The sequence below is a fragment of the Coenobita brevimanus genome, chromosome 74, assembly GCF_032717465.1.
Source record: "Coenobita brevimanus isolate Jiangsu-jjx chromosome 74, ASM3271746v2, whole genome shotgun sequence".
NCBI classification, from domain to species: Eukaryota; Metazoa; Arthropoda; class Malacostraca; order Decapoda; family Coenobitidae; genus Coenobita; species Coenobita brevimanus.
In genome coordinates, this window is record NC_137027.1 from 27,645,898 (window position 1) to 27,670,258 (window position 24,361).

Consider the following 24,361-nt stretch of genomic DNA (forward strand, 5'->3'; position numbering starts at 1 on the left):
TTATTTCCAAATGAATGGCTGCTTTGCTTTCGTTTACTTTTATTGGGCATAACCCCCCCTGTGGCGGGGGGGACACAATCTGGCCGCACTATGGGGTGGTACTACTACTCTGCGGCCAGGTTGTGTTAGAAAGAATACTGCCACCATATTCCCTGCGTGTCGTAAAAGGCGACTAAAAGGGGCGAGGTGAGGGGACTAGGGACCCCCTCCTCTGTTTTTTAGTTCCTAAAAAGAGACAGGCCAGAGAAAGGGATGGGGGATGGAGTTATCCCCGTACCCTGAAGATTGGGTCTGTGAATGTGCGTGGATGTAGTACGATTGAGGCTAAAAGGGAGGAGATTGGGAGAATGTTTGTGAGAAGAAAGTTGGATGTGTTAGCTTTGAGTGAAACGAAGATGAAAGGGAAGGGTGAGTCTATGTTTGGAAGTGTGAATGGAAGATTGTCAGGTGTTGATAGAGGAATGGCAAGAGAAGGTGTGGCCTTGTTAGTGAGTCCGGAAGTACAGCAGTGTGTGATTTAATGGAAGGAGGTGTCATCGAGACTGATGTGGGTGAAAGCAAAATTTGAACGTGAGTTGTGGGTGTTTGTGAATGCATATGGGCCTGGTAGTGAAAGGGATGAAGAAGAGAGGGAGTCTTTCTGGAATGATGTTGATGAGTGTCTGCAGAGTTTTGGAGCGAATGTGAATGTGGTAATGATGGGAGATCTGAATGCTAGAGTGGGAAATGTAGCAGTTGAAGGTGTAGTTGGTATGCATGGTGTGCCAGGAAGAAATGAAAATGGGGAACGAATGATAGCGATGTGTGTTGAGCAAGAGAACGTGATTGGAAATACGCTGTTTGAGAAGAAGATATTTACAAGTATACATGGGTGAGACAGGAGGGTGGAAAGGTTGTTGATAGAGCTCTGATGGACTATGTGGTTGTGTCTAGGAATGTAATAGGAAGATTGTTGGATGTGAAAGTTCTGAGAGGGGAGGGTGGAGGTATGTCTGACCACTACCTGGTGGAGGGAAAGTTAAGAGTAAGTAAGAGATGGGTGAGAGCTAGGAGGGTTAGGTGTGGCAGGGAGGTTTTGAAAATGAGTGAGTTGGATAAAAGAGAGAAAAAGATAGGGTATCAGGAGAAATTGAAAGATGAGTGGAATGCAGTGAAAGATCGGGAAAATGGCAGTGTGGAGGAGGAATGGCAGTTGTTTACGAGTGCTGTGGTGAGGCATGCAGAAGAGGTGTGTGGTGTGAGATGTGTGGGTGGTGGTGTAAGAAAAGGAAGTGAATGGTGGTGCGAGGAAGTAAGTATGGCTCTGACTGAGAAGAGACGTGCACATGAAGTGTGGCTGCAGAGGAAGGATGAGATGTCATATGAAAGGTATAAGGAAAAGAGGAATAGGGCGACAAGGGCTGTGCGTGATGCTAAAGTGGCAGCAGATGAGAGGTGGGGTAGGCGGCTGACAGAGAATTTTCAACAGAGTAAGAAAATGTTTTGAAAGGAGGTGAAAAGGGTGCGAAAGGGAGAGTCTGGAAAGGAAGAACGATTAAAAGCAGAGGATGGAAGGATGTTAATTGAGATGGATGCAGTAAGGAAGAGATGGGCAGAGTATTTTGAAAGATTGTTAAATGTAGAGGAGGAAAGGGTGGCTGAGACTGTGGCGGATGGAAGGGTTCAAGGAATAAATGTGTTGGGAGAGTTGAATGATTCTTTGATCACGAAGGAGGAAGTGGAGAAGGCAGTAAAGGTGATGAAAACAGGGAAAGCTGCAGGTATGGATGGGTGTGCTGTGGAATGACTGAAGGGTGGTGGAGTGACAATTGTTGACTGGTTATTAAGATTGCTGAATGTGTGCTTTGTGAAAGGTATGGTGCCAGTTGACTGGGCAAGTGCTTGTGTGGTCCCGTTGTATAAAGGCAAGGGTGATAAGTATGAATGTACTAGCTTTAGGGGTATAACTCTGTTGAGTGTTGTAGGTAAGGTGTATGGTAGAGTGTTAATTATGAGAGTTGGAGAGGATACAGAGGGAGTGATTGGTGATGAGCAGTGTGGCTTTAGGAGAGGGACGGGATGCATGGATCGGGTGTTTGCTGTGAGACAAGTGTGTGAAAAGTACTTAGCGAAAGGCAAGGATGTGTTTTGTGCAATTATGGATTTAGAGAAAGCGTATGATAGAATTGATAGGGAGGCTTTGTGGACTGTTTTAAGATTGTATGGACTTGATGGTAGGTTACTAAAAGGGATGAAAAGTTTTTATGTAAATAGTAAAGCGTGTGTAAGAGTGGGAAATGCTGTGAGTGATTGGTTTCCCGTGAGAGTGGGGCCGCGACAGGGATGTGTGATGTCGCCTTGGTTGTTTAATATTTACATGGATGGTGTTGTAAGGGAGGTGAATGAAAGAGTTTTAGGTGGAGGTCTGAGTCTGGTGAATGTTGATGGTGGAGAGTGGAATCTGAAGCAGCTGCTGTTTGCAGATGATACTGCACTGGTGACTGATTCAAAGGAGAGATTGAGACAATTGGTAGAGGAGTTTGGAAAGGTGTGTGGAAGGAGGAAGTTGAAGGTAAATGAGAATAAGAGTAAAGTGATGAAATGTACAAGGTTGGTAGATGGTAGGGGGATGAATATAATTTTGAATGGCGAGTTGCTTGAGGAGGTAGAGTGTTTTAAATATCTAGGGTCACATGTTGCTGTGGATGGAAGAGTAGATGCAGAAGTGGAGTTTAGAATAAATGAAGTAGGAAAGGTGCTGGGATGAATGAAAAAAGTGTTTAGATGTCGTTCGCTTAGAATGGATGTAAAGAGAAAGCTGTATGAGGGTGTTGTGGTACCGACTGCATTATATGGGGCTGAAACATGGAATATGGGTGTAGCAGAGAGGAAAAGTTTGAATGTAATGGAGATGAGGTGTCTGAGGAGTATGTGTGGAGTGACGCGTATGGATCGAGTGCGAAATGATGAAGTGCGAAGGAGAACTGGAGTTGTTCGGGAGATGGGTGGTAGAGTTGGGCAGAGGGTGTTGCGATGGTTTGGGCATATGGAGAGAATGGATAATGAGCAATTGGTGAAAAAGATAACTAGATCTGAGGTGAGAGGTGTAAGGTTGAGAGGAAGACCACGAATAGGATGGATGGACAGTGTGAAGCAAGCGCTGGATGCGAGAGGGATGTCTGTTGAGCAAGGAAGAGTGGCTGAGCGTGACAGAAATAAATGGAGAGAAATTGTGAATGAATAGTTGATGACGAAGCCCTGAGGGGATATTCTCCTGCATTTGGTCTTATCAGATAGTCAGGTCAGGTGCGAGTAAGGGAATGGGTCTGTTATGATGTGGCAGGGGTAAACCAGTTCTGCTGTCGGGCCCGGCTGCGGATATCACTGATTGCATTGCGCAGTTGACCCTTGTGTGGTGTGGTGCGGTGAGGATCTGTCCGTTCTCCACTTTGGGCCTAAGATGCAAATGAATGTGTTTGAATGGATGAGTAAATGGGGAGTGTGTCGTCCTGTCTCGGCTACCTCCCTTTCCTTGGGGGAAGCAGCCTAGGTATATAGGTAGATAGAGATAGATAGATATCTTTCCATCTTTAATCATCTTCTTTGTTTTACTTCTGAAAATGAATCTGGCTGTGCAACCCACCATTCTATAGTCACTTCCTATATTTACTTTGTTGATAACTGTGACATTTGTGATCATGTTATTCTTATCTGCTATAATGAAGTCGATTTTATTCTTTGTTTCTCCATCTGGGTTTCTCCAGGTCCACTTTCTCCCTGTTCTTTTTGGAAAGGATGTGTTCATTGTTGTCATACATTTCAACAAAGTATACCACCATTTCTCCTCTTTCATTCCTTTCTCCCACTCCAAATTTTCCCATACATACCTCTCTATTTTTTTATTTACCAACTTTTGCATTGAAGTCTCCTATGCGTGTAGTATATGTGGTCCTTTCTTCTTCCAAAATCTGGGAGATGTCATAAAATGTTTCTATTTCTTCATCTGACCTTTGAGAAGTTGGTGCACATACTGTACATGTATTACTTTCAGGGTATAAGTTCCCTGAGAAAATAAATAAATAAAATATATATATATATATATATATATATATATATATATATATATATATATATATATATATATATATATATATATATATTGTAAGTATATTGTTAGTTGTAGCTGTAGTAGCAGCGATGGTGGTAGTAGTATTGGTTGTAGTAATAATAGCTTTTCTAGTCAGTCTCTGAATCACAATCCTGTCTCATATATGTGAATCTCACCACTCATCTATCCATCCCTCTCACCTTTCGTCTCCCCCTCCACCTCGCACATATACTCCTCCTAGTCAGTTTCATTCTCCACCTCCCTCTCTTATAGATCTCTCCATCCCATCCCTGCAGATCCTCAGGTTTCCCCTTACAACCTCACATGCACTCTTCCAGTCAGTCTCATTCCCCATCCTATCACATATCTCTCCACCCCATCCCTGCATCGCATCCTCAGGTTTCCCCTACCCCTCACATACACTTTCCTTGTCAGTCTCTCACTCGCTATCATTTTAGTTAATAAATCTACACTTTTTCGCACAGGGCAACAACCTCAAAGTGAACAAACTCTGGGGAAATTCTCACTACCCCGCCACCATTTTCCCTTCGAGTGATTTGTGGGGGTGAGGTTGGTGGTAGTGGGGGAGGGAAAGAGGAAAGGATTGTGTGTGTGTGTGTGTGTGTGTGTGTGTGTGTGTGTGTGTGTGTGTGTAGAGACAGACAGACAGACAGACAGACAGACAGAGACTAAGCTTTTGTCTCTCTCTCTCTCTCTCTCTCTCTCTCTCTCTCTCTTTCCACACTATAGACATGCATGGTCATATACATCCGTCCATACATACATCCATACAGACAAATAGTTATAAATAGATTATAGATAAAATTAGAGTAATAGCTAGCTAGATAAGTATCTTGATTTTTCATCTGAAGAGGGTTTAAGTGAGACAAAAACTGCTTCTCCATAATTAAGCACAATTTCAGTATGTGGTTTTAGCTAAATATTAAACAAAAATAAAAACATATTGCATTATAAAAAAAATATATAATGGATTTCCTACTGCTGTTTGCCTTCCTCTATACTCCATTGTGTATTATACCATTTTCACTTTAACTTGGCCTAAAATTGCCATCTCTCCATCCTGAATTCTAAGCTGTTACAAGAGATTAACACTAGAATATGATGCCAGTCAAGAAGTGCTATGGAAGGAATGTAGAGTGTGAAATAAACTACAAAATAACAAAAAAACCTGGACCAAATTAGAGTAAAAGGAGAATACTTTACCTAATAGTCATTACCTAACACATCATGGGTATGCGGCCGTGTGATGGGTCCGGCTCAGGGAAGATGGACGACCCTGCCCTGCATTGTCCCGGGTCACCCTTGGGCAAGGTGTAGCACCCGTTAGCCCAACAAAAAATAGTAGCTTCATGGTTATCATCGTCCCGGGAGGTACTACCATGGCATTGACATGAAAGCTGGCCATGTACATACAGCACTCCTAGGCGGGAAACTCAGCCACATTTACCAAGTAGTCAAAGTCTGGGCTGACACTACTGCTCATACATATATCCTATAGACAGCTAGCCTTGCACAACACTCCCAGGCGGGGAACTCAACGACATTTACCAAGTAGACAAAGTCTGGGTGACTGCTACTCATACATACCCTATACACAGCTCATCCACTTGCGAGAATGCCTCCATTTTACCTGCACCTCCCCGTGTGGAAGGACCCTCTTCCCACCCTGTCCAGGCACTGTCTGTCACAGGAAGGTGTTGCTTGTTTGTGGTCGATGGGTCTGCTAGCCACACAGACAGCACCAACATCTATACACCACTACCACTACTACTGAAAGGGAGAAGGAAGGAGGGAGGATGGGAGTGGGGAAGGAAGGGATGGATGTTGTAGATCGAAAGAAGTAAAAAGAAAATAATAGAAATTGGAAAAATCTCATTCAGTAAGATCACCAAAAACTAGCCTCTCTCTCTCTCTCTCTCTCTCTCTCTCTCTCTCTCTCTCTCTCTCTCTCTCAAGAACGACATAGGTGGTCTCGTAACAGTTATTCTCTGGCTTATTATTTTATCCACTCCATGTTATTATTCCCTCGTATATTATGTATATTTTTTAAATACCTTCATAATTTACGTTAATAAGATATAGAAGAAAACTGGGGTGTAATGCATATATTAAATTGCTAATGAAGAGGCGTTACGGAATATCCACAAATGCTGTTCTTTTTTTCTCCTCCTTTTCTCACTATACACCATCATCGCCATCACCACCATTACCACCATCATCACCATCTCCACCATTACCACCATCACCACCACCACCACAACCATTACCACCACCACCATTACAACCATCATCACCAACACCATTACCACCTTCATCATTCTCCTCTTTCTCCCCCTCCTCTTCCTCCTCCTCCTCCTCATCATCATCATCATCACCTTTCCCGTATGTCAGATGGGGAACTATCGCCCTCTGTCAGTCTCTTCCTCATCCTCTGACCTCCAGCTTTTTAACCCGTACCGTGTTGGGGAAAAAAAAAAAAAAAAAAATACCCCTCAATGCCGGCCGATTTTGAATTTTTATTTTTCTGGCTAAATGGGGTTAATACATCTGTATAAGATCCCTGGGACTAACAAAAGTAATCAGTAAAGCCAGATGGTTGAATCAAGTCAGTTTAGTGCCACTCGACCTCTGAAATCATCAAGGTTACTGAGAGCAGAGCATCTGTGAGCTTGTGAACCGATTTTGGATATTTTTTGTGCGTAATTTGGCTTAACACATCAATATAAGATCCCTGGCACTAATAAAAGTAATCAGCAAAGTAAGAAAGTTGCTTGAATCGAGTCAGGTTGGTGCCAGTTGGCCTCTGAAATCTTTGAGGTTAGAGAGGAGAGTGGCTGTGAGCCTGCAAAGACTCACTCGCCTCCCATGCTCCTAAATCAGGGTTCAAAATGTAGTGGAGAAATGTCTGAAGTTAGCGAGACATGATATTACTCTCCATTTTACTTCGGTTACTTGCACTGACTTTTCAATGCTGCAGGAGATTAATCTACGTCACCGGCGTTTTTGAAGGGGACTTAGGTCTACGTCGCTGGCATGGTAAGGGTTAAACTCTTTACCAGACAGCCTGGAAGGAGCAAGGGGGCTTTTGTTGTCTGGATTTCTGTCTATAATACCAGTCAGTAATACCCACACCAGACCACACCACCACACAGAAAAATACCACACCAGTCAGTAATACCCACACCACCACACAGGATGATACCACACCAGTCAGTAATACCCACACCACACCACCACACAGGATGATACCACACCAGTCAGTAATACCCACACCACACCACCACACAGGATAATACAGTACCACACCAGTCAGTAATATCCACACCAGACCACACCACCACAAAGGATAATACCACACCAGCCAGTAATACCCACACCACACCACCACGCGGGATAATGCCACACCAGTCAGTAACAGCCACACCACACCTCACCACCACACAATATAATACCAAACCAGTCGATAATAGCCACACCACACAACCACACAGGACACTACCACACCAATCAATAATAGCCACACCACACCACATCATCAAAACACAGGGTAATACCACACAAGTAAATAATACTCACATCCAAACAACCACACAGGATAATACCACCCCAGTCAGTAACAATCACACCACAACACCACACTGGATAATACCACACCAGTCAGTAATACCCGCACCACACCACACCACACAGGATAATGAGACACGGTATTTCGCTCTCTGAACAATATATTTGGAGAGAGAGAGAGAGAGAGAGAGAGAGAGAGAGAGAGAGAGAGAGAGAGAGAGAGAGAGAGAGAGAGAGAGAGAGAGAAATTGTTTTTTTTACCTTTTCATGTAATCTACATCACATCCAAGTGATTTTATTAAGCACAGGAGGGAATTTTGGAACGGGGGGGGGGGAGATACAGCCCTCATTAACTTCTTCAAATTGCTAGTCACGAAGAAGTGCTATGGGAGGGATGTAGAGCCGTATCATTGTCTTATTCTGCCACTGAGCTACGTGAAATATGCTGCAAAGGGACAAAAATCTGGGCCAAGCTAAGGTGAAAAGACCATATTTGTTATTGTTTTTGTTATTAATGGTTTGTTATTTTTTTGTTTTGTTTTTTTTTTGCTTTTTTGTTGTAGTTGTTGTGGTGGTATTGTTGTTCTTGTTCTTTGTTCTTGTTTACTTGTCATTCTTGTTGTTCTGTTATTGTTGTTTTTGTTGGTGTTCTTGTCGTTCTTGTTGAGGATAATGGAGCCGAGTTCTTGCTTACGACTGCCATACTGCGTGACGACCACTGGAGGCTTCACGACGACCTTTACCACTACTCATACTGCCGATGCTGCGGTCACCTCGAGTCGTACTGGTCGTCTTTGTCGTTGTGGTCGTGGTGGGCTCCCCGGACGACCTCTTCCCCCAAAAGCCGCAGTTAATATCGCAGGAACATCTGCCGTCTGGACGCGTGTGGCAGCAGGGCATGAACTCACACGTTTTCCTCTGACCTTTTGTGAGTTAGGAAGTAAAATAATAGTAGTAGTGACGATAAAAGTAGTAGTAATGATAGTAGTAGTAATGATGATAATAGCAGTAGTGATGATAATAATAATAGCTGTAGTGATAATAATAGTAATAGTGATAATAAGAGCAGCAGTGATAATTATAATAGTATTTATAATGGCATGAGTAGTGATAATGATAAAAGTAGTAGTGATAATAATAGTAATCATAATAACAGTAGTGATAATAATAGAAGTAGTGATAATAAGAGTGGTAGTGACGATAATAATAGTAGTACTGATAGAAATAGTGATATTAATGATAATAGTTGTAATGATAATAATAGTTGTAGTGATAATAATAATAATACTAGTTATAATAAGAATAGTAGTAATGAAAGTAGTAGTAATCATAACAATAATAGCAGTAATGATAATAATAGTAGTGATAATGATCATAGTGATAAGAGTAATAGTGATAATGATAATAATAGTAGTAGTGATAATAATGATAGATGTAGTGATGATAGTAATAATAGTAGTGATGATAATGGTAGTAGTGATGGTGACAAGGATAATAATAATGATAATAATAATAACAATAACAATAGTAGTGATAATAAAAATGATAATAGTAGTAGTAATAACTATAATGATAACAACAACAATGACAAACCTTTACTAAAGACGTATCCCTATATGCGGTAAGGAATATATAGGTATGCACTGATAGTTATGCCAGTTTCATATATATATATATATATATATATATATATATATATATATATATATATATATATATATATATATATATATATATATATATATATATATATATATATATATATATCAAGGGGAATAAACCGGGACTAGTGCATTATCTTAACCTGTCCCAGCCCCGGAGGGCCTCGGAGATTGATAGGCTATTGCATTCACTCTGTTTGTTTGACTGTCTGTCTGTCTGTTAACAACTTTATGTGAAAACTAGAGGTGTGATTTGAAATAAAATTACTGGAATGATGAGCTACGACCTTCTAACACCTGCTTAAATTTTGGGCCAAATTGGGCCAAGGCCCAGGCTGCAGATACCAAAAAATGAAAAAAAAAAAAAATCCCCATAACACTTTTCAAATACGTCACATTGACATCAATCCAAAAACTAAAGGTGCATCTTTCAAATCTGCATTCTATAACGTGCTTCATTACATCAGGGGGGTCCCCTCCAGCTAGAGGTAGGAGGGTCAGTGTCAGGTGGGTTGGGTCTAAAATTTCAAATGGCTAAAGATAGTCAATTTTCACCTAATATACTCCAAGTTTTAGGTGACAATTTCTTCTAAATATCCTATTAGGTTTGTACATCAGCACTAAAGTAACTGCCGGGCACGGGTTTGCTGTGCCTTGGCACCGTTTCTTGTTCTTTAAGAAGTTAAGATGATCCAGCAAGTAGTTTCCAAGATACAGCTATTTATAGATTAGTTTCCTTGTTTGGATGTAGCTTGTAAAATACAATGTGTCAATTTCATATGTAAGGATATAAACCAGGGCTTATAGTTTACCTTTCTGTAAGATATGAAGAGACTCCAGCAAGAAGTTTCCAAAACATAACACTAGAATTCTCTCAGAGAGGGCATACCTCCGCCAGTACCATTGCCATTAAAAAGCATCCTGATCCTTATCAGTGGATATGGGACCCTGATCCGCCCCATAGTCAATCAGTTCGTTTTTGGTCTATGGCCCATCATCCAAAAAATGTCATTGAAATTCAATGCGAACTTTGGACGGTATTATGCGGAATACTCCGGACCCGGATACGCCCTAAAATATAATCATTCTTCTTTGGCCCATGGTCCACCCTTCCATAAAATTTCATCATAATCCGCCCATAACTTTTTTATTAATCCTGCTAACAGACAGACAGACAGACAAACAAACCAACCAATGCGGGGCAAAACATAACCTCCTTGGCGGAGGTAACAAGACAGATTTGTCCTTATATGGTCATAGCTCGTGAAGTACAGACAATATGGCACTTTTACCTATACGGGCATCAACTACGACACATACTCTATCTTTCTGTGTGATAGGAAGCCAATCCACCTGGTAGTTTACGAGATACAGGCCCGGACGGAAAAACGGACGGACAGGGGAGATTCGTATTTCCTCACCATATGGAATAATGGTGAGGATAATAATAATAATAATAATAATAATAATAATAATAGTAGTAGTAGTAGTAATAGTAGTAATGATACTACTATATGTTTCTCTCTCTCTCTCTCTCTCTCTCTCAAGAACGACATAGGTGGTCTCGTAAGTTTTTCTCTGGCTTATTATTTTATCCACTCCATGTTATTATTCCCTCGTATATTATGTATATTTTTTAAATACCTTCATAATTTACGTTAATAAGATATAGAAGAAAACTGGGGTGGAATGCATATATTAAATTGCTAATGAAGAGGCGTTTCGGAATATCCACAAATGCTGTTCTTTTTTTCTCCTCCTTTTCTCGCTATACCCCATCATCGCCATCACCACCATTACCACCATCATCACCATCTCCACCATTACCACCATCACCACCACCACCACAACCATTACCACCACCACCATTACAACCATCATCACTAACACCATTACCACCTTCATCATTCTCCTCTTTCTCCCCCTCCTGTTCCTCCTTCTCCTCCTCCTCCTCATCATCATCATCACCTTTCCCGTATGTCAGATGGGGAACTATCTCCCTCTGTCAGTCTCTTCCTCATCCTCTGACCTCCAGCCTTTTAACCCGTACCGTGTTGGGGAAAAAAAAAAAAAAAAAAAAAAAGATACCCCTCAATGCCGGCCAATTTTGAATTTTTATTTTTCTGGCTAAATGGGGTTAATACATCTGTATAAGATCCCTGGGACTAACAAAAGTAATCAGTAAAGCCAGATGGTTGAATCAAGTCAGTTTAGTGCCACTCGACCTCTGAAATCATCAAGGTTACTGAGAGTAGAGCATCTGTGAGCTTGTGAACCGATTTTGGATATTTTTTGTGCGTAATTTGGCTTAACACATCAATATAAGATCCCTGGCACTAATAAAAGTAATCAGCAAAGTAAGAAAGTTGCTTGAATCGAGTCAGGTTGGTGCCAGTTGGCCTCTGAAATCTTTGAGGTTAGAGAGGAGAGTGGCTGTGAGCCTGCAAAGACTCACTCGCCTCCCATGCTCCTAAATCAGGGTTCAAAATGTAGTGGAGAAATGTCTGAAGTTAGCGAGGCATGATATTACTCTCCATTTTACTTCGGTTACTTGCACTGACTTTTCAATGCTGCAGGACATTAATCTACGTCACCGGCGTTTTTGAATAGGACGTAGGTCTACGTCGCTGGCATGGTAAGGGATAAACTCTTTACCAGACAGCCTGGAAGGAGCAAGGGGGCTTTTGTTGTCTGGATTTCTGTCTATAATACCAGTCAGTAATACCCACACCAGACCACACCACCACACAGAAAAATACCACACCAGTCAGTAATACCCACACCACCACACAGGATGATACCACACCAGTCAGTAATACCCACACCACACCACCACACAGGATGATACCACACCAGTCAGTAATACCCACACCACACCACCACACAGGATGATACCACACCAGTCAGTAATACCCACACCACACTACCACACAGGATAATACAGTACCACACCAGTCAGTAATATCCACACCAGACCACACCACCACAAACGATAATACCATACCAGCCAGTAATACCCACACCACATCACCATGCGGGATAATGCCACACCAGTCAGTAACAGCCACACCACACCTCACCACCACACAATATAATACCAAACCAGTCGATAATAGCCACACCACACAACCACACAGGACACTACCACACCAATCAATAATAGCCACACCACACCACATCATCAAAACACAGGGTAATACCACACAAGTAAATAATACTCACATCCAAACAACCACACAGGATAATACCACCCCAGTCAGTAACAATCACACCACAACACCACACTGGATAATACCACACCAGTCAGTAATACCCGCACCACACCACACCACACAGGATAATGAGACACGGTATTTCGCTCTCTGAACAATATATTTGGAGAGAGAGAGAGAGAGAGAGAGAGAGAGAGAGAGAGAGAGAGAGAGAGAGAGTGAGAGAGACACAGAGAGAGAGAGAGAGAGAGAGAGAGAGAGAGAGAGAGAGAGAGAGAGAAATTGTTTTTTTTACCTTTTCATGTAATCTGCATCACATCCAAGTGATTTTATTAAGCACAGGAGGGAATTTTGGAACGGGGGGGGGGGAGATACAGCCCTCATTAACTTCTTCACATTGCTAGTCACGAAGAAGTGCTATGGGAGGGATGTAGAGCCGTATCATTGTCTTATTCTGCCACTGAGCTACGTGAAATATGCTGCAAAGGGACAAAAATCTGGGCCAAGCTAAGGTGAAAAGACCATATTTGTTATTGTTTTTGTTGTTAATGGTTTGTTATTTTTTTTTTTTTTTTTTTTTTTGCTTTTTTGTTGTAGTTGTTGTGGTGGTATTGTTGTTCTTGTTCTTTGTTCTTGTTTACTTGTCATTCTTGTTGTTCTGTTATTGTTGTTTTTGTTGGTGTTCTTGTCGTTCTTGTTGAGGGTAATGGAGTCGAGTTCTTGCTTACGACTGCCATACTGCGCGACGACCAATGGAGGCTTCACGACGACCTTTACCACTACTCATACTGCCGATGCTGGGGTCACCTCGAGTCGTACTGGTCGTCTTTATCGTTGTGGTCGTGGTGGGCTCCCCGGACGACCTCTTCCCCCAAAAGCCGCAGTTGTTATCGCAGGAACATCTGCCGTCTGGACGCGTGTGGCAGCAGGGCATGAACTCACACGTTTTCCTCTGACCTTTTGTGAGTTAGGAAGTAAAATAATAGTAGTAGTGATGATAAAAGTAGTAGTAATGATAGTAGTAGTAATGATGATAATAGCAGTAGTGATGATAATAATAATAGCTGTAGTGATAATGATAATAGTAATAGTGATAATAATAATAGTAGTGATAATTATAATAGTATTTATAATAACAGAAGTAGTGATAATGATAAAAGTAGTAGTGATAATAATAATAGTAATCATAACAGTAGTGATAATAACAGAAGTAATGATAAGAGTAGTAGTGACGATAATAATAGTAGTACTGATAGAAGTAGTGATATTAATAATAATAGTTGTAATGATAATAATAGTTGTAGTGATGATAATAATAATAATAATTATAATAAGAATAGTAGTAATGAAAGTAGTAGTAATCATAATAATAATAGCTGAAATGATAATAATAGTAGCGATAATGATCATAGTGATAAGAATAATAGTGACGATGATAATAGTAGTAGTAGTGATAATAATGATAGTTGTAGTGATGATAGTAATAATAGTAGTGATGATAACAGTAGTAGTGATTGTGACAAGGATATTAATAATGATAATAATAATAATAACAATAGTAGTGATAATAATAATGATAATAGTAGTAGTAATAACTATAATGATAACAACAACAATGACAAACCTTTACTAAAGACGTATCCCTATATGCGGTAAGGAATATATAGGTATGCACTGATATATATATATATATATATATATATATATATATATATATATATATATATATTTATATATATATATAGGGGAATAAACCGGGACTAGTGCATTATCTTAACCTGTCCCAGCCCCGGAAGGGTCCGGAGATTGGTAGGCTATTGTATTCACTCTGTTTGTTTGTTTGTTTGTTTGACCGTCTGTCTGCCTGTTAACAATTTTATGTGAAAACTAGAGGTGCGATTTGGAATAAAATGACTGGAATGATGAGCTACGACCTTCTAACACCTGCTTAATTTTTGGGCCAAATTGGGCCAAGGCCCAGGCTGCAGACACCAAAATATGAAAAAAAAAAAAAATATTCCCCATAACACTTTTCAAAATCGTCACATCGACATTAAACCAAAATCTAAAGGTGCATCTTTCAAATCTGAATTCTATAACATGCTTCATTACATCAGGGGGGTCACCCCCCAGTTAGAGGTAGGAGGGTCAATGTCAGGTGCGTTGGACCTAAAATTTCAAATGGCTAAAAATCGTCAATTTTCACCCGATTTACTCCAAGTTTTAGGTGACATTTTCGACTAAATATCCTATTACGTTTATACGTCAGCACTAAAATGACTGCCGGGCACGGGTTTGCTGTGCCTTGGCACCGCTTGTTGCTCTTTAAGACGTTAAGATGTTCCAGCAAGTAGTTTCCAAGATACAGCTATTTACAGATTAGTTTCCTTGTTTGGATGTAGCTTGTAAAATACAATGTGTCAATTTCATAAGTAAGGATATAAACCAGGGCTTATAGTTTACCTTTCTGTAAGATATGAAGAGACTCCAGCAAGAAGTTTCCAAAACATAACACTAGAATTCTTTCAGAGATGGCATACCTCCGCCAGTACCATTGCCATTAAAAAGCATCCTGATCCTTATCAGTGGATATGGGACCCGGATCCGCCCCATAGTCAATCAGTTCGTTTTTGGTCTATGGCCCATCATCCAAAAAATGTCATTGAAATTCAATGCGAACTTTTGACGGTATTATGCGGAATACTCCGGACCTGGATACGCCCGAAAATATAATCATTCTTCTTTGGCCCATGGTCCACCCTTCCACAAAATTTCATCAAAATCCGCCCATAACTTTTTTATTAATCCTGCTAACAGACAGACAGACAGACAAACCAACCAACCAATGCGGGGTAAAACATAACCTCATTGGCGGAGGTAAAGAGGCAGATTTGTCCTTATATGGTCATAGCTCGTGAAGTACAGACAATATGGCACTTTTACCTATACGGGCATCAACTACGACACATACTCTATCTTTCTGTGTGATAGGAAGCCAATCCACCTGGTAGTTTACGAGATACAGGCCCGGACGGAAAAACGGACGGAGAGGGGCGATTCGTATTTCCTCACCATATGGAATAATGGTGAGGATAATAATAATAATAATAATAATAATAATAATAATAGTAGTAGTAGTAGTAGTAGTAATAGTAGTAATGATACTACTATATGTTTATATTTCTCTCTCTCTCTCTCTCTCTCTCTCTCTCTCTCTCTCTCTCTCTCAAGAATGACATAGGTGGTCTCATAACAGTTATTCTCTGGCTTATTATTTTATCGACTCCATGTTATTATTCCCTCGTATATTATGTATATTTTTTTAATACCTTCATAATTTACGTTAATAAGATATAGAAGAAAACTGGTGTGTAATGCATATATTAAATTGCTAATGAAGAGGCGTTACGGAATATCCACAAATGCTGTTCTTTTTTTCTCCTCCTTTTCTCACTATACACCATCATCGCCATCACCACCAATACCACCATCATCACCATCTCCACCATTACCACCATCACCACAACCATTACCACCACCACCATTACAACCATCATCACCAACACCATTACCACCTTCATCATTCTCCTCCTTCTCTTCCTCCTCCTCCTCGTCCTCCTCCTCCTCCTCATCATCATCATCATCACCTTTCCCGTATGTCAGATGGGGAACTATCACCCTCTGTTAGTCTCTTCCTCATCCTCTGACCTCCAGCCTTTTAACCCGTACCGTGTTGGGGAAAAAAAAAAAAAAAAAAAAAAAGATACCCCTCAATGCCGGCCGATTTTGAATTTTTATTTTTCTGGCTAAATGGGGTTAATACATCTGTATAAGATCCCTGGGACTAACAAAAGTAATCAGTAAAGCCAGATGGTTGAATCAAGTCAGTTTAGTGCCACTCGACCTCTGAAATCATCAAGGTTACTGAGAGCAGAGCATCTGTGAGCTTGTGAACCGATTTTGGATATTTTTTGTGCGTAATTTGGCTTAACACATCAATATAAGATCCCTGGCACTAATAAAAGTAATCAGCAAAGTAAGAAAGTTGCTTGAATCGAGTCAGGTTGGTGCCAGTTGGCCTCTGAAATCTTTGAGGTTAGAGAGGAGAGTGGCTGTGAGCCTGCAAAGACTCACTCGCCTCCCATGCTCCTAAATCAGGGTTCAAAATGTAGTGGAGAAATGTCTGAAGTTAGTGAGGCATGATATTACTCTCCATTTTACTTCGGTTACTTGCACTGACTTTTCAATGCTGAAGGACATTAATCTACTTCACCGGCGTTTTTGAATAGGACGTAGGTCTACGTCGCTGGCATGGTAAGGGATAAACTCTTTACCAGACAGCCTGGAAGGAGCAAGGGGGCTTTTGTTGTCTGGATTTCTGTCTATAATACCAGTCAGTAATACCCACACCAGACCACACCACCACACAGAAAAATACCACACCAGTCAGTAATACCCACACCACCACACAGGATGATACCACACCAGTCAGTAATACCCACACCACACCACCACACAGGATGATACCACACCAGTCAGTAATACCCACACCACACCACCACACAGGATGATACCACACCAGTCAGTAATACCCACACCACACCACCACACAGGATAATACAGTACCACACCAGTCAGTAATATCCACACCAGACCACACCACCACAAACGATAATACCACACCAGCCAGTAATACCCACACCACACCACCACGCGGGATAATGCCACACCAGTCAGTAACAGCCACACCACACCTCACCACCACACAATATAATACCAAACCAGTCGATAATAGCCACACCACACAACCACACAGGACACTACCACACCAATCAATAACAGCCACACCACACCACATCATCAAAACACAGGGTAATACCACACAAGTAAATAATACTCACATCCAAACAACCACACAGGATAATATCACCCCAGTCAGTAACAATCACACCACAACACCACACTGGATAATACCACACCAGTCAGTAATACCCGCACCACACCACACCACACAGGATAATGAGACACGGTATTTCGCTCTCTGAACAATATATTTGGAGAGAGAGAGAGAGAGAGAGAGAGAGAGAGAGAGAGAGAGAGAGAGAGAAATTGCTTTTTTTACTTTTTCATGTAATCTACATCACATCCAAGTGATTTTATTAAGCACAGGAGGGAATTTTGGAACGCGGGGGGGGGAGATACAGCCCTCATTAACTTCTTCAAATTGCTAGTCACGAAGAAGTGCTATGGGAGGGATGTACAGTAGAGCCGTATCATTGTCTTATTCTGCCACTGAGCTACGTGAAATATGCTGCAAAGGGACAAAAATCTGGGCCAAGCTAAGGTGAAAACACCATATTTGTTATTGTTTTTGTTGTTAATGGTTTGTTATTTTTTTTTTTTTTTGCTTTTTTGTTGTAGTTGTTGTGGTGGTATTGTTGTTCTTTTTCTTTGTTCTTGTTTACTTGTCATTCTTGTTGTTCTGTTATTGTTGTTTTTGTTGGTGTTCTTGTCGTTCTTGTTAAGGATAATGGAGCCGAGTTCTTGCTTTCGACTGCCATACTGCGCGACGACCACTGGAGGCTTCACGACGACCTTTACCACTACTCATACTGCCGATGCTGGGGTCACCTCGAGTCGTACTGGTCGTCTTTGTCGTTGTGGTCGTGGTGGGCTCCCCGGACGACCTCTTCCCCCAAAAGCCGCAGTTAATATCGCAGGAACATCTGCCGTCTGGACGCGTGTGGCAGCAGGGCATGAACTCACACGTTTTCCTCTGACCTTTTGTGAGTTAGGAAGTAAAATAATAGTAGTAGTGATGATAAAAGTAGTAGTAATGATAGTAGTAGTAATGATGATAATAGTAGTAGTGATGATAATAATAATAGCTGTAGTGATAATAATAGTAATAGTGATAATAAGAGCAGCAGTGATAATTATAATAGTATTTATAATGGCAGAAGTAGTGATAATGATAAAAGTAGTAGTGATAATAATAGTAATCATAATAACAGTAGTGATAATAATAGAAGTAGTGATAATAAGAGTAGTAGTGACGATAATAATAGTAGTACTGATAGAAATAGTGATATTAATGATAATAGTTGTAATGATAATAATAGTTGTAGTGATAATAATAATACTAGTTATAATAAGAATAGTAGTAATGAAAGTAGTAGTAATCATAACAATAATAGCAGTAATGATAATAATAGTAGTGATAATGATCATAGTGATAAGAGTAATAGTGATAATGATAATAATAGTAGTAGTGATAATAATGATAGATGTAGTGATGATAGTAATAATAGTAGTGATGATAATGGTAGTAGTGATGGTGACAAGGATAATAATAATGATAGTAATAATAACAATAACAATAGTAGTGATAATAAAAATGATAATAGTTGTAGCAATAATTATAATGATAACAGCAACAATAACAAGCCTTTACTAAAGATGTATCCCTATATGCGGTAAGGAATATATAGGTATGCACTGATATATATATATATATATATATATATATATATATATATATATATATACATATATATATAGGGGCATAAACCGGGACTAGTGCATTATCTCAACCTGTCCCAGCCCCGGAGGGCCTCGGAGATTGGTAGGCTATTGCATTCACTCTGTTTGTTTGACTGTCTGTCTGTCTGTTAACAACTTTATGTGAAAACTAGAGGTGTGATTTGAAATAAAATTACTGGAATGATGAGCTACGACCTTCTAACACCTGCTTAAATTTTGGGCCAAATTGGGCCAAGGCCCAGGCTGCAGATACCAAAAAATGAAAAAAAAAAAAAATCCCCATAACACTTTTCAAATACGTCACATTGACATTAAACCAAAACCTAAAGGTGCATCTTTCAAATCTGCATTCTATAACATGCTTCATTACATCAGGGGGGTCCCCTCCAGCTAGAGGTAGGAGGGTCAGTGTCAGGTGGGTTGGGTCTAAAATTTCAAATGGCTAAAGATAGTCAATTTTCACCTGATATACCCCAAGTTTTAGGTGACATTTTCGACTAAATATCCTATTAGGTTTGTACATCAGCACTAAAATAACTGCCGGGCACGGGCTTGCTGTGCCTTGGCACCGCTTCTTGTTCTTTAAGAAGTTAAGATGATCCAGCAAGTAGTTTCCAAGATACAGCTATTTATAGATTAGTTTCCTTGTTTGGATGTAGCTTGTAAAATACAATGTGTCAATTTCATATGTAAGGATATAAACCAGGGCTTATAGTTTACCTTTCTGTAAGATATGAAGAGACTCCAGCAAGAAGTTTCCAAAACATTACACTAGAATTCTTTCAGAGAGGGCATACCTCCGCCAGTACCATTGCCATTGAAAAGCATCCTGATCCTTATCAGTGGATATGGGACCCGGATCCGCCCTATAGTCAATCAGTTCGTTTTTGGTCCATGGCCCATCATCCAAAAAATGTCATTGAAATTCAAAGCGAACTTTTGACGGTATTATGCGGAATACTCCGGACCCGGATACGCCCTAAAATATAATCATTCTTCTTTGGCCCATGGTCCACCCTTCCACAAAATTTCATCAAAATCCGCCCATAACTTTTTTATTAATCCTGCTAACAGACAGACAGACAGACAAACCAACCAACCAATGCGGGGTAAAACATAACCTCCTTGGCGGAGGTAACAAGACAGATTTGTCCTTATATGGTCATAGCTCGTGAAGTACAGACAATATGGCAATTTTACCTATACGGGCATCAACTACGACACATACTCTATCTTTCTGTGTGATAGGAAGCCAATCCACCTGGTAGTTTACGAGATACAGGCCCGGACGGAAAAACGGACGGACAGGGGCGATTCGTATTTCTTCACCATATGGAATAATGGTGAGGATAATAATAATAATAATAATAATAATAGTAGTGGTAGTAGTAATAGTAGTAATGATACTACTACTACTACTAGTAAAGTGAAAAATACAGCGACAGTCAAATATGAGAAGAAAAATCAGACAAAAAAAAAAGGAAATACATGTGAGAGAGAGAGAGAGAGAGAGAGAGAGAGAGAGAGAGAGAGAGGGAGAGAGAGAAAACAAGTAATATTATACCTAACGTATATTATTATTCTTTCTTGCATAGTTGACTTCGTAACAGCTCCTCTTTAGCTATGTATTATTATTATTATTATTATTATTATTATTATTATTACTATTATTATTATTATTATTATTACTATTATTATTATTATTATTATTATTACTATTATTATTATTATTATTATTATTATTATTATTTCTGCATAAAACATTCCTGCACTACTGAATGTTATACTGTTTAATATTGAAACAGGTTGCACTAATGCATGAGCATATCAATGTGTAATGATCAGAATAAACCGCTGAGGAAAATGTACAGTGAAATATCAGTTTAAAATTCCCTGTCGACATACGGTACTTTGCGTCTATAAGACACGAGAGGATATCGATGTGTGGACAGAATAAATCGCTAGTGAAGAGCTATAACGAAATTTCAAAAGGCACTGAACATGGGAATCTCAAAAACTTAATAAATTACCGTACCTGAACTTAAATCAGGAAGAACAACCAGTAAACTGCAGAGCAGAGCGAAAGGAGCCATGGCGTTCACCCACCTCGATGTCAGGCTCCTCCACACTGAGGTCCCACCCACACCCGCCAGGGCCGCCACACTTGTGGCGGCTGGCCCAGCAGCCACAAGTGTGGTAAGAGGGCGGAGCTAGTGACGTCACAATAGCTAGCCAATCAAGACACAGATGGGACTGTCATATACCGCTACATAGAGAATTATTGTTATTATTTATTCGATGTTAATATACAGTAAGTATCAGGAATAAAACAAATATTCCTCTCCTTTGGTTATTTTTACCAAGTGTTTGGTCTTCTAACAAACCCTAACAAAGAAAAAATATCATTTTCAAAATGTGTTACTACAGAGCTCAATGGGGGTGAAGACCTCTCTCTTTATACACACCGAAGAATTACCCCCTTATATTGAAAATTGTGTATATTATGAAGATGCAGCAGTTTGTGTCCCACTTGGACCCTAATAACGTATGAGAAGAGAAGTGTGTGTGTGTGTGTGTGTGTGTGTGTGTGTGTGTGTGTGTGTGTGAATTAATGAGACAGTGTGTTGTGTGTAGATTTGAGGGTTATGAACGTGTGTGTGTGTGTGTGTAGATTTGAGGGTTATGAACGTGTGTGTGTGTGTGTGTGTGTGTGTGTGTGTGTGTGTGTGTTGCCAGGTGAGAGAGAGGGAGGGATGGGAGGAAAAACATCATTCCTCCATGTCCTTCTCCCGTTACATGCCCCTCCTCCCCTTTTGCAGCTCCCTCTCCAAGTTAAAGTGAAAAGAACAGATAGATGATGATAATGGAGGTAGAGAGCAATCATCATCATTTTATGTTTTTATCTTCTTCCTCCTCCTCCTCCTCATCATCATCATCATCATCATCACCATCATCACAACCATTATCATTATCATCACCACCATCCTCCTCATCATCACCATCATCACAACTACCGTACATCTTCCACAGGGACGAATTCTGTATTGGACCCGCCAGCCAGCCTGACCCGACAGACGACACCCTCATCCTCCCCAGCCACCGGAACTAGACCTGCCCCCACCATAAGACGGTTCAGGACCACGGTATTGACACTCCTAGGCTCCAGAGGGAGCGAAATGGCGGCAGCTGGAACAAAAATGGCGTCAGTGGGACCTCAGGACCTAGAGCTGTTCCGAACGTGAAACTACTACTACTACTACTACTACTACTACTACTACTACTACTACTACTACTTCTACTACAACTACTACTGCTCCTACTACTACAACTACTACTGCTACTACTACTACTACTACTACTACTACTGCCACCACCACCACTACCACCACCACTACTACTACTACTACTACTACTACTGCCTCCACCACCACCACCACCACCACTACTACTACAACTACAACTACTACTACTACTACTACTACCACCATTTTACAGTACGAATTGAATGAAGAAAGTCGTAACACTGCAAAATAGACGATAATGAAGTGTGTCAATTGTGAGGAAAGTAAGTGTTGGTGGAATTCAGAGACAAGCACTTAACTCCACACACACCTTGTTTGTTACGATAGATAGATGGATATGTAGGTGGATGGATAGATAGATGGATGGATGAGTAGATGGATAGATACTTGTAGATATGTAGGTGGATGGATGGACGGATGGATAGATGCACAGACATGGATAGATAAATATACATGGATGGATAGATAGATTAATACAAAAATGGATGGATCGATACAAAGATCTTGAATTTCTCTTTTGTGTTGTTTTTGTTTCTTTTCTTGGAAGGAATGGTTTGCCGGCTCCTGGCCTTTGACTCCTTCTTCCTTGTATTAAAAAGAAAAAAATATTTTGAAAAAAGGTTGACTGAAAAACAAAAAAAAAATTGAGAGTATATTCATAGATAGATAGATGGATTGATAGATATGAAGATGGATGAACATTTGGATAGATAGATGACAGATAAACTGACAGATAAATAGATAGATAATTTGACAGATAGATAAAGGTATACTGGATGAGATAGATACATAGATAGATAACAAGGTAGATACATCGACGTACAGATAGATGAATAGATAGACAGACAGACAGATACAGACAGACAGACTCAGATAGATAAAAGACATAAATAAACAGAAAGGTAAACAGACAGATAGATAAACAGAGATAGATAAATAGACAGATAGATAAAGATCAACATGAAATCCATTAACATTGTCTTTATTAATAATAAAAATATTAATATATCACTCACCAATAATATAAGACTGGGTAGCAAATTATTAGAAATATTTATACAAAGGAAAATTATGTATTGCAATATAATTAAACTTTTTTCGATATTCAGTTTGTTTGATTACCTTTTTGGCCAGGTGATTCCAAGTAACACAGGTGGCTCCTTAACACCTTTTCCTAGGCTATTTATTTTGCATATTTAACCACTGTTTTTCGTCTACTGTATATATCGTTTTTTTTTTTCATAAAACTAAATGGTTTGCAACTGGAATATAAAATAGATGATATGGATGTGTCATATCCGGAATAATTCGCTACTGGAGGGATACTCCGAGTCTTCAAGGGGCCACTGGAAGGTAGTGTGTGGGTTTGTGATGTGAAGGGTATGTTTGTGTGTGTGTGTGTGTGTGTGTGTGTGTGTGTGTGTGTGTGTGTGTGTGTGTGTGTGTGCGTGGTTGTGTGTGTGTATGTGTGTGTATATGTGTGTGTGTGTGTGTGTGTGTGTGTGTGTGTGTGTGTGTGTGTGTGTGTGTGTGTGTGTTTAAGGTGGAATTATTGATTATTTTCGATTTCGAGGTTACGATGAGTGAAAAATATAAGAATAAGTGAACGATGAGCTCTGGACAAACGTTGAAGCACGTATGGAAAAGTTTGAAAGCAATAAGAGAGTGTTTTTGAATGGAGATATCAATGAAGAAGTAGGGAATGCTAATGAGGATGGAGTACTTGGTGAGAGGGGTGTGCCTGCAGAAGTGGATAAGAATGGCAGTGCTCTAGCGGACATTTGTTCCTGGAGGGGGTTGGTGATAGCCAATACCCTCTCCAGGCACAAAACGATAAACAGGTATACATGGTGAGTGATGGGATGGGTGAGGGGTGAACTGAATCAACGATAGGAAAAGATTGGTTATGAGTGTGTGGATGAGAAAATGAGACAGCATGTAATGGATGTGAAAGCATATAGAGCTTGGGGT